General features: G+C 31.7%; 1 pseudogene; it reads left to right on the top strand.

Annotated features, from left to right (window-relative positions):
- Positions 1 to 2,104: 2,104 nt before the first annotated feature.
- The window catches only part of LOC126025848 (60S ribosomal protein L19-like), a 124,325-nt pseudogene continuing 113,142 nt past the window's right edge, over positions 2,105 to 13,287 (top strand).

The raw sequence follows: 13,287 nt of genomic DNA, 5'->3' as shown, positions 1-13,287 counted from the left end.
AACCACTCTTTGCAGTGCTTGGGAAAGCATAGGGGTGCCAAGGATTGAATCCAGGTTTACAAGCTGCAAGTTTTAGCTACTATATAATCTGTCCAGATCTAGGTTTTCTATCATTTTAAGATATTGTCATCAGGAAAAATTTTCAGTTATAGACACTTTCAATGTCCATGTCATCTACAAATTATAAAACATAGATCATAGCTTATTATTTTACTTACATCTTTTATACATTATAAAACAGAGTGAAAAGGCAAAAGGAATCATAAATAAAGTACAAAATTGATTTCTGTAACATTGTCCTACATTCAAATTAATTGACTTTATTCCATGAGTGTCTAAGTCAACTTTAAACATCAATAATACAGAAGTTGGTGAACATATTTAAAACTGATATAGAGGTGATCAAGAGGATAATTTTCCTGTCAGATAGAAAGATATTATAATGTGATGTTCTGAGCACTAAGTTGTCTCTGCATAAAACAATTAGTATGACTGTGAATCTTCAGGATCATCCTCAACACTAAAAACATCACAGCTTCTTCAGGGGTCAAATGAATCTCCACTGCAAGAGGTCCACAATGATGATTATAAACTTTAAAGTGATAAAGATTTTCCTTAGAGTGTTTCAGAATAAATAATGCAAGTTTTATTCTCTGTGTCTGTAGTAAATATTTGAACATATAAATGTACACTGAGAACTTTATATCATATCTCAAGAATTGCTTTTGACCCTAGACTGTGGGATAATCTGCTTGCACTGGTGTATGTATGGCACATGGGATTAAATCCTTAATCTCTGATCACACTGGGTCCGATTTAAATAACTGAGTCATGTATTGAGCCCTTTTTTCTCTGAGGCTTCCTTAAAGACAAGACTGAGGATTTCTCTAATGAATAAAGAAATTATCAGAGTTCCAACTCATAGTCTTATTTTTGAAAGGCAAATGCTTAAATCATTGAACTATCTTCATGCCTTTCACATAAATCTCCAAATTTGTTAATAATGGCTAATTTGAAATTTAAAGACAGTATTTGTTTTAATTATATTTCTACTTGGGAATTATTTTAGTTAATATATTGAAAATACAAGATTAAAAGTTCCCTGATCCAAGCTTATAGCAACATTTTTCCTGCAGCAGTGTGACATCAAGTTCTTGTTATGTATTTGCCACATGCAAGACATAAAGAAATAAACTCAGCAGAATATTTAAACTAAAAATGCTAAATGCTCTTTAAATACTTAATTTTAACCATCAGTGAGTTATTCAATATTTCAATGGCTCAAAATATGACCCATAAATAATTCGACTACTAAGTGTTTATCATACTGCATTGACACAGAATGAAAGGTCTATTGTTTTGCAAAATAATTGTTCACCGACAAAATGTCTTAAAGAACAATTTCTAAATTCAGAGCAATTACATTTTTATTTTAAAATGCACAGACATATCTTTTATATAAATAAGTCAACTGCATGGGTATTTGAATAGAGTAATTTAAAAATGTCTTCTTGAATCTACATTATCCATTAAACACCGGTTATTGTAATGACAAGATCAAGAATTATTTTTCAAGATTTGAATAGATTATAATATAAGTAATATTGCTGTTATTTTCAGTGCTTATTAATTGAGGTAGTGACAAATATGATGCATTATAGAACCTTATATGTGAAAATAATAAATTTTTTCCTTCTAAAGACGAGGTAAGGATGGTGCACAACAGGTCAAACTGCTCACTAAGTTTTGGTAAAGGGACTGGACCTCACTGTACAACATTCAATGACACTGATAAAACATAGGAGAACATTATGCTATGTGTGGTCACAACCAATTATTATTATTATTAAAAGGATTTAAATCTTTTAAAATGCAAATTTGCATCCAAAAAGATTGAATTATAAATTCAATAGCATAAATTATAAATTCATAACATAAATTAACTGTGTATAGGCTGTATCTCAAGGAAAACAAGATCTAAGAAGAAACTTTTAAAATAATATTTCTCCAAAATATTTTAGGGGGTCAAGCCTGGTAGCACTTAGGGATTACTCCTGACTCTGCATTCAGAAATTGCTCCATGAAGGCTCAGGGACCATACGAGATGCCGGGGAGTGAACACAGGTATGTTCCAGGTCTACCACATGCAAAGCAAAGGCCCTATCCACTGCACTATTGCTCTGGACCCCTAAAATATGATTTTAAAAATATCTAGAAACATAAAACTATATCCTAGATTAAAAAACCCTTACAAAACATTGTGTTCTTTTTTATCATTGAGGGAGATATGTGAGCAGGTTTAGAGAGTTTAATTTATTATAAAATTTGTTAGTTGGACATTGGTCATCACAAAAACTTCCTTTGACAGCAATCTCCAAGTCAAGTGACTAACATAGTATCTAGAATATTGCAGGCTCACTTAAAAATAATACTTGTGCTTTTCCACCACCTTTTCAGGTCACTACCATTGTGCCCTCAAAACCATCAACAATGTTCAAAATCAAGACAAGCTCTGGATGTTCCAAAGTGATTGTAAGATTCCTGTCTTGATGAATCATGATTGCACTAAAAAATTGTAAATCATTGATGATGATAGAACTGGTAAAATTGTTGTGAACAAAAAAAAATTGATGTGCTCATCCCCAGATTTGATGTGCAACTGAAAACAAAATGGCCAAATAACCTGCTCCCATCCCTTCATTTTCCTTTCATTGTACTGAAAACCTCAGCATGCATCATGGAACATGAATAAACAAGAAGAAAACACACAGGAAGGAAAATCTTAAAATTATAATTTTAGGGATGTAATACATATGAACAAATAATATGCTTCAGAGGATTTTTTGATTTAAAAATATACTACTATATTGGGAATCAACAGATATGGGGTACTCCTCTCTCCCATATTTTGCACTTGCCCTGGCCTAAAATTGAACATAACACATTTTAGGAGGTCTTTTTAGCTGCAGAAGTTATGTTGTTGCTGCCAGTTTTATTGTTTTTTCAAGTCTGCTTCACATGCCACCCAGTTTATTTGCAGAAGTCCCAAAATGGGGAGTAACAGAAGTAGTTTCTGGAATTTGTGAGGGACTAGGTTTATTCAGCTATGTTAGGGGATTTAGTAGATCTGTGGACATATCTCCAGGAGGCCCAAATGTTACCCAGTAAACTTCAAAACCAAAATGATTGAATGCCTACCACCTGTAGTCTGTGAATTCAGAGATTATGGACAGGAATGAGACTGCTCATAACACTCTATTTTTGCTGTGTAATTATGACTCCCCAGATGGATGGTCTTTCAGGAATATGCAGTATATATGCACTGTCCCTGGACCTCAGAGGACTACCCTGTGGGAAGAAAGTCAGCCATCTTGGCTGCACCTTGAAATAGTTCTGGGTACATATAGATATAGGACCTATGTAATTAACATTTTATGTCCAAAAGCAAAGAAAAAAGATCAAAAGTCAACAAGTCTGTGAAAAACAAAAATATATATTCATATGTATATATACACATACATATATATGTTTATAATATATATTACTGCTTGATGTGGGTGCCATATATTGGGCAGGAGTTGAGGCACTTACCTAGTATGTGGCTGATGCTGGTTAGTCTCCTGAATGAGTATTAAACAATATTGGATGTGTTCTACATACCACTATATATGAAAAATAGCTAACTTTTTGTAGATATTATTATGGGTCAATTGAAATACTAAATTAACCATTCATTATTCTATATTGTTATGGTGATTTATATTTTGTACTTCATAGAATTGATTGCCATAATTTTTTTTATTAATTTCTCCTCTATCTCAACACCACACAAAATAAACCTGTTAAAATTTCGAGGCATGACTTCATTGAGTATTATGGTCCTCAAGCTTGTAGAATATATGAAATTTACAAGGGACAAAATTAAACTATGTATTTTTTTATGTAGAGGTGCTAGAAATTGCTAGATTTTATCTAACATGGCTTAAAACTAACCTAGTGGAGGAGGTAACAATATAAAGGAAATTTAGGATATTAGTGAGATTCAAGCATAAGACATTGAAGCAATGCATTATTGCCTGTGGAAAAAACCTTTTGCCCTGTGACACAAAGATGGTGATGGAAAAATGAAAATATGGTACTTAAATATATAAAATACCTGCTGTGAATCCTGACAATGGTACTTCTTGTCAGGACTTTATCCTTATGGAGGCCAAAGCATAGTTCAGTAATCCTTAACTGAAAGACAATTTGACACAGCTCTATGGATGCCTCTAATTGCATATATTAGGTTTAAATTTGGTCTGAATGTCTAAGCTTTGTCAGTGTTTATTGTGAATGGAGATTTTCTTTACTCGGTGCCTGCACTGTGTCCCTCCTATGTCTACAGTATGTGTAGCAATGGAGAAAATATTGGAGCTAAAAACAAGGTCGATGTTCAAGCCTCAAAAATTTCTTAGGTAATAAATTTAACCCAAAATGTCTATGTTGAAAATGGTTTTTGGACTTGATTTTGTTGAAAATGATTTTTTTAATTTAAAAAGAAGAATGGAACCAAATTTGTGTGTCTGATTGCATCTGGTTTGGAACCAAATTGCACATGTGTCTGAGTAAGAGCCTTGTAGACAGGAAAACTTAGCACCTTAGTATTTTGACTAAGACCCAGAGTAGTATATGAGAAAGCTTAGAAACTCAGGATTAAGGTTTTTCAAAACATAATAAGCACTATAAGTGAAGTCACAGAGCAAAGGCTTTCTTTTGTCTAGAACTATGCTTGATACTGATCTGGGTCAAAATCTTCTGAAGTTTTTTTTTTCTGAGGAAGAAACAGCCAATACTTCACTGGAACTCATTCCAGTTCCTGACTCACCTTTTTTCTGCATGGAGGGACAAGTTACTGAGGAGTCTCCCTTTAGTCAAGGCCTTCAAGAACACCAAAAGAAGTCTGGAGCCAGACCACACCAGACTGCACCGCAGCTGAAAGGGGTCTCAAACTCGCGGCCTGCGAGTTGTTGCGGCCTCAGTACAACATTTTGTGGCCCGCGGCCTGCCTTCAAATATGCGATTTTTATTCGGTAAGCAAATAATCGTGAACACTGCGATATTTGAAGGCCGGCCATGGGTCACAAAATGTTGTACGGAAGCCCCAACAACTCGCGGGCCACGAGTTTGATGACCCCCTCCCCTAATTCGGGGTGTCAAGAGAAGAAAATGAAAGTAAAGAGGTTAATGTAGATGCTACGAAGTAAAAGGATCACCCTAGAAAAACCCCGCATAAGAAGATTCAGATTGGTGAAGACCTGGGAACTTTTTGAGATGCTCATAGTCCATCACAAACTTTTGGATTACGTCCATTAGCTAACTAGTCCTGGATGTGAACTGACAATGATAGTCTCTTTTTCATAAAATATGTCCCCAACAAAAAAATAAAAAAACAACAAAACATTCTGACATACTTATGAAATATGAAACCTTCGTAGTAACCCCAGGCATTCTAAATCAATACCTCTGTGGATAAATATGTAAATTTAAGTCTAACATCTCTATATATTCTTAGGTGCACTATAATTTATAAACACTGTTCTAAATTACAAATGCATAGATTTTTATGAAGCATAGTTCACTAGCATACATTCATTTTAAAATTCTAACTTAGTTACTACAATCCATGACTGATCAACCAGACCAGGTTGAAACTTTTCTGTTTTTAAAATAATTACACACTTTCACATAGGAGGATAGTTCACTGTATTCTCTGTCCATGAAATATTTGTCCAATTATGTAAATATATTAATCTAACTTTATGTTTTATGTTTTGCAATGCTCAATTATTTGTGATTTTTTACTTTATACACTTGATATTTATTTACTGTTTTCTATATAGAGCTTCCATTTCAGCCTTAAGCTTCAAATGCAGAGAAAAACCTAGTAAATTAGTGTGTCTTATTACAGGTACTCAACTACAAGATTGGGAGGAAAAAGTCAATTTCTTGCTTAGCTTTATATTATTCTTTCAGATCCTCTAGTCTTACAGAATTTTGATGGCATTTTTAGTCATCATTTACTTGAAGAACTAAACTCATTCATATGACAGAGTTTAGACAAGTAGAAGTTTATAGACTAACCATTAAAATTAACAAATGTGACCAGTTAAAGTCAGGAGCTATCAAAATAACAAAATGATCTAGCTAGAGAAAAACAGATCTATAGGCCCCATTAGTGCTACTAAATGAACAGTGTTCTGATAGCAGGAATTGATCTCAGACAGGAAATAGTGGCTAATGTATGGCTAATCCATGTCTGGAGTGAAGAAATAGGTAATCCTTGGTTCTGAATTTATTTCCAGATGCATTTATCATACTATATAAAAAAAAGAGCAAAGCATAGAAGTGACACTATAATTTCTATTCACACAAACTAGTAATAAGAAACATCAGTTCACATGGAAGGAACTTGGGGTTAAAGAGCTTATAAAAAAATCACTATAATGTTGCCCAGAATTTTGTCAGACATATGTTGGGAAAACTGAGACTCTTTTGTATAATAATTAGTTACAGAAAATTATTTTTGGAATTTTAACCTCCTAAAGAAATTTAAAGTGTGATGAAAGGCCACACTAAAATAAAATAAATTGGTTAAACATGCACTCAAGAATAGAAAGACAACAAATAGTGATTGAAATATGGTGTCTACATATCATGTAGTTAGCCCTCATTAACCAATCAATATACGTTCTTATGACAGAAATATTATTTTAATATAAAAATCCCTTTTAGCATAATTTAACTTTTTACATTCACCATTTAAAAATATGAGACCTTCACTAACACTAATTTTTCCTCTGTCCAAGAGTATTAGAACATTGAACAAATTAAAAATGAAACAGAATAAATGATTTGTTTTCTAGGTGCTTAATATAAAGCCAGAACTATTTGTCTTATTTGGGGACTCACACATATTTTAGTAATAACTTTATTGTCTTCTTTATTTAATAGTATCACTCATAGTTTAAAAAAATGAGCATCTGGTTTCAGTTGATTGATGGCTATGTTTTATGAAAACAAACTGCAAATGAGTTAGCTTTATTGCAGTTGTTTCTGTATCATTCACTGACTTATCTAAAGGTGTCAGTTTTAACTTTGTCAGTCACTATAGCCTACCATTTTACCTTTTTAAAATAAACTATACATTTCAGAAAGAACATCCTATTACCTGATTATTTTAAATACTATAATATCCACAGTGGCACAACTACAGAGTAAAACCTCTGTAGTCAAAATCTTTTTTCTCTGAAATATTAGCAGCTAGCAATGATAGCTTCCTGCTAGTTCAGTGAACCATGTGATTAATTCATTAATTTAATACATGATTACAGTGTCCTTGCTTTTTCCACAAGACATAGAGTTGCACAGAACATAGTCCCTGCCCTTGGGGTGCTAAGCATGAGTATAGCAATAAAAATGTAAGCAGAGTTGTGAAAATATTTTCAATTCATTCTTATCTTTGAATTGAAGTATTTATAAAGACAGATTTTATTTCTAACATACAAAATACAGCAATTTAAGAATATTACCACAATTTCTTTGATATTTAAATTTTCTAAGGAGAATTTTTTTTACCATTTTGAGTTGCCTCATATGTAATAAGTTTATCTTATTTTTATCATTTCTTGTTATTTCTTGCTTTTTTAAACTTATGTTATTTTTAATATTGTGTATTTAAATATCTCTAGATAAAACATTTCTAGAATTTTGTCATACTATATCTATATTTACTTATTAAATCTATTCTCTTTAAAGTATACTGAACATTTTCTCTATTTATATCCATTTACAAATTTAAGAAATTTTGAATTATTGTTTCTTTGTGTAGTATTTTGGTGTATTTTTTTTCTAATTTTTAGACTTCCTCAGTATCTGTTATTATATTTGATAGTGTCCTAAAAGTATTTTTGTCTCTTCAGTTTTCTTTGATAATTTATTTTTTATTCCTCTCACGGCAATTTCAATTGTCCTATTATGAAACCTTTCTGATTTTCTTTTTTGCTTGTTTAAATATACGTATTCTTTATTTCAGTAAATTCCTTTTTTTTAGCAGTGCATCTTTTAAGTACATAATTTTCTCTTTAAATTCTATGTTGCATCTATTCACACACTTTTCTTGACTTTTTTCCAAAACTATTTTTAGTTCGTTGAGCATCTACAAAAAAAAAATCTTATAAAACGATATGACTGGTAGAACTACCTTTGATTGCCTGAATTTCTGTGATTTTTTTCTTTTAAATTTATTTATTTTGCTGTTTCTAAATATAAAATATAATTTTTATTACTGAAGATTGAACATATACACCTCATAATGTGTCATCTTGAAAATATCTCCTCCTGACTCAGAATTTGTATCTTTTTGCTTGCTTCTTTATATACATTTGCTTTGTTAGGAAACAGCAAAAAATAACAATTTAGATTTATGCTGAGGGCCCACTTATTTTATGACTCATGTTAAGGACAATTTTAAGACTTTCCCAAGACTTCTCTGTTAGGGTGTGTTGAATTTTTAATTTATTTTTCAATTACTTTTAATGATATGTTCTTTACTTTTAAAATACCAAGAAAACAAAATAGAATAAAGTAAAATAGTGGGATTTTAAACTTACTAGCCTTTTAACATCTCTGGAACTCAATTTAGCTAGAGTAAGGATATGTACAATACAGAGAATATGCAACAATAAAAATTCATATCTCTTTTCCATATTTCTGTGATCAGAAATTAGAAGACAGGTTGCCTACTTTCTCACTCATAAAATGGTATTTACCTAAAATCTTTCTGCTTCCTCTAAAATGTATAAAAGTCTCTGCAAAAATATGTGCATATAGTTGGAAGCTTAAGATAGGCAAACACTACTAACTATAAGTCAAAATTGATTAAGATGAATTGTGATTTAGCATCCATATTTTTGGAGGTTTATAATCCTTCAATAGGCCCCAGAATTTCAAAATAGATTTAGCAAACAAATTACGTCTGTGAAATTATGGACTATATGGGGAGACTCATATATAATGTTTCTAACTCCGTCATCTCTTAAAATTTAATTCCTCAGGGCCTGCAAGACGGAGGAAAGGACATTTGTCTTGCATGGAGTCAACCCAGACTCGGTCTCCAGTCTCCCGTACGTTCCCAGCCCTCCAGGAGACATTTCAGAGCTCAGAGCTAGGCATAAACCCTGAGCACTGCCAGGTGTGACCTAAAAAACAAAAGAAAAAAATTAATTCCACTGGTACTTTTAAAAGACCCATGTTTGGATTTACTTTCCTAACCCTTTTAAATCTATGGAAATGATTATGTAGGGTGACAGTGTCCCTTCCATTTCTAAAACCAGAAGATATAATTTAGCAAAAGAAAGTATCCTCAATTGCCGTTTCACTTTCTAGGACATGGCAAATTGCAAGATTCTCCAGTTCATAAACCATGTAGTTTGGTTTCAATTTCTACTTCTCGAGGACTTCAATGTAGATTTGCTTCCCTTTGAAACTGTTGAAAAGACTAAGAAAAGTACCACTTGAAGTTTCATTATAGCCTCTATAATGACTCAGTAAGTGAAAAATGAATCAAAAACATATGCAGTGTATTTTACTGGAACTCATCCAGAATTAAAATTTAAGGGAGGATAGCTCTTAGTAAAATTCATTTGCATTTTTCTGAATATAATTATTTGAGTGTTTAAAGAATTAGAAGGCAAAACACAGTTGGCTGCACACATTTTCAAAAATACTATGGATATATTATGATTTGAGAAATTTCTTATGATGATCCATATATCTGATATGGACCATCTGATGGTCCATATATCTCATCCATCTCTGGTTCTAATCCCCTTAAAATTATTTTCTAAGTAATTATTGTTAGGAAATCATACATCTAATTCAAAAAGATTATCATTCTTCTCTAATTCAGTGGATAAACTCCTGGAGGCAAAAATTATAAATTCTACAAAATTTTAAATTCTGGTATGTAGTCCAAGCTCCCAGAATAGCTACTTAACATTAATTGTGATGAAAAATCACTTTACTTAAATTATTCTGAAAATAAATTATTTTAAAATAAGGCTCTAATTTTCTTCCAAAATGCTTTATTGACTATGCTCATATATCAATTGTAAATAGAGATTCGAGGAAATTATGGTAGATTAATTAATTTTTTCTTTCTTTGGATTATGATCTAACTGAATCAAAGTATACTCCTCAACATTGCTTATTCTAAGAACAGAACAAACAAGTAGTTATTTCCTGACTAAACTCTAATCTAGAAGAATATAGAACTTGAAAGAACACATACTTCTTAATTGTCCTTCAATGAAAACAAGTAGGATAAATCCAGCATGTTCAATCCTACATATTAAACTTTCTGGATTTTTAGATATAGTGCTAAAACTAGCAGTAACTATCTTTCAATATGATCAAATACTGTTAACAAAATATTTGCATTAGTACTTTATTTAGTAAGGCTGGAATTTTCTCCAAACTTTATTCATAAAATGTGCTTGATGAGAATTAAAGGAAAAGGAACCAGTGATATGCAAGACATTCAACTGAATATAGTTTTCTCAGGTTTGATCCCAGGAACCTCATATGGTCCCCTGAATCCTGCCAGGAGTAATTCCTGAGAATGTTTGAATGTGTCCCTAAAATTAAAAGATAAACAGTTAAATGAAAATACAATGATCTTTTTCTAATTAGTTTCTATATAAGACTAATTGTTCATACCTGCATGGGAACATATCTCAACTTTTAGCTCTTAAAAAAATGTCTGGCCATATATTCACTTGATTTAGTTTGTAATCCTTGACCCATCACTATTTGTTTATTTGTTTTTGTTTGGATTCCATTTTAGTTGTGCTGGGATTACTCCTGATTCAGTAGAATCACCCATGACTCTGGGACTTTCTGGGCTGCCAGAGGTCTAGATCTGCAGAATGCAAAGCAAGTATCCTACCTCTGTGCTATCCTACCACCGACCTGCTTGATCCATCTTGTACCCAAGAAAGAATTAGGTTCAATGAACTCAGACAGATTCGAACTGGTTGATTTTTTGAAACAGACTTTGTCTACTTCTTATGTTGAAGGACCATTAGGGGGAGAGAAGACATATTGAACAGATCCCGCTGAGAGAAGATAACGTTACTATATTTGAAGTAAAATACAAGCTTCAATTTATATACTACAGTTCCTCTGGGAAATTGAGGAAAATAAAAAGTTCTTACAACTGTCAATTTAACCTTTGTCTATTTTCTTCTCTGTGGATTGCACATCCTATATACCACATCTTCTATATTATATGTAGGTCATGTTGTTTTTTATGTTTGCACAGCTAATCCACCTGCACTAAGCTGGCAGTTCTGATGTTTGTTTAATAATGATGCGCCAACAAAGGAAAACTAAAAACTTGTGAAATGATGGAGAATGAGAATTAAACGATTCTTAGACTGACCTGTAATAATCCATGAAGGTGCACTTAACATGACACTATCATTGATTTCCTAAACATGTCATGGAATAGTTTTTATTATAGACACTGAATAACTTGGGATCTCTGGCTTGGTGGGAGTGATTTGCTACTTGCATACAAAGTTTATTGCTTGTCTCTGGTGAAGTTTTTATCAGAGCCACTAGTCAGAAAGAGTGTTCTATATTCCTCTCTCCCTCTCTCTCATTGTGTTTATCTCTATTGTATTCCCACATGTGCTGTTAGATGAGAAAATATAATTATTTATCACTGTAATTTTGCTCTCAGCAAGTTCTAATTATAGAGCTTTAACAGAGAGAATACTGACAGGATTTTCTGTTCAACAGTTCATGGAAAAGGCTGAGTTCTTGTTTGAACAACTATTCTAAAAAAGTTTAGATGAGGGAGAACTAAATTTCTACCCTGTAAGTGTGATGAGTTATGAGTTGAAACAAGGTCATTCACTATACTTCTTTAAGTGGATTTAAATCTAATGCATTAATCCTACATTTATGTTTGATTAAACACTTTAAATAATATATAAAGTGTAAATGTTATTCTTCATTTATTCATTTGAAATGAAAGTTAAAATAATCTTTAATTCTAGGCATTTTATTTTATGCATTTAATGACTGGTTGAAATAAGCTTGAAATTTTCTTGATGGATTTTAATTGTCTTTTTCTTATTGCTATATTTTGCTTATCAAACCATTGTGTTTTATAGTAATATCTTCTAAATGCTAGACATTATACCATTTCTATATTACCTGTTATATGCATAAAATGCTAAGGAGAATATACCTTTATACAAAATAATAATTTAAAAAATTAAATGAAACTCTATGTGACATAATGAAAGAATATGGAAAGAGTGAACAAATTGAACAAATATAAATTTCAAAGATAAATACTTCTCCAAGTGAATACTCCTTTGAAATCTAGATTTTTGTATCTATTTTCACATCTTTTTAAAATTGTGTCTTAAATTTATAATTTTTTCACAGATGCATAGACAATAAAATTCTTCCTGCCTCTTTTCTGATAAGTGAGGACAGTTAAACCTGGGAGAGTTTCAAATAAATGCATTTTTTTATATAACAGTAACCAAATTTAAACTTAAAAGAGGAAATATAGTGTCTGAAAATTAATTTTTATTGGTCAAGGATTTAGCAATAACTTTTTTTGATAGAGAAGTAAAAATTTAAAACAATCACGATTTTATTTACATACTTGGGCTAAGACTTTTTCTAGAACCGATGATTAATTCCTAACTACAATTCCTGGAACTTTTCCTGTTTTGCTCTAAAAAGTGGTACTTTTCCTTTGTAGCATTTTATTTTATTTCAAAATGCTAAATAAGGATGCCTCTTAAGATTGCTCTTCCTTATAACATTTTATTTTCTTATATTCATCAACCATTACTTGGTGAAATTCACCAATTCACCAGTTCATATGTTTGTATACTATAGATAGCAATACTAAATTTTAAAGTTCTATTTTATATTTTTCACATTAATTACATTCTTACTTTATTATTAGAAAATTATTCATTTTAATATAAATTCCATTAAATTTCTATCAAGATAAATTTCTATAAAATATAATTTTGTATGGTAAAATATTTTTTCTTTTTTCTTTATTTTTTTGTTTTTGTATTTGGGCCACATCCAGTGATGCTCACAAGTTATTCCTGGCTATGCACTCAGAAATCATTCCTGGCTTGGGGGACCATATGGGACAACTAGGAGATTGAACCAAGGTCTATCCTAGACTAGCAGGGGCAAGGCAGA

Source organism: Suncus etruscus, chromosome 13 (assembly GCF_024139225.1).
Source record: "Suncus etruscus isolate mSunEtr1 chromosome 13, mSunEtr1.pri.cur, whole genome shotgun sequence".
Classification (NCBI taxonomy): domain Eukaryota; kingdom Metazoa; phylum Chordata; class Mammalia; order Eulipotyphla; family Soricidae; genus Suncus; species Suncus etruscus.
The sequence above is the reverse complement of the archived record's forward strand: the minus strand, read 5'-3'. Positions and strand labels throughout refer to the sequence as shown.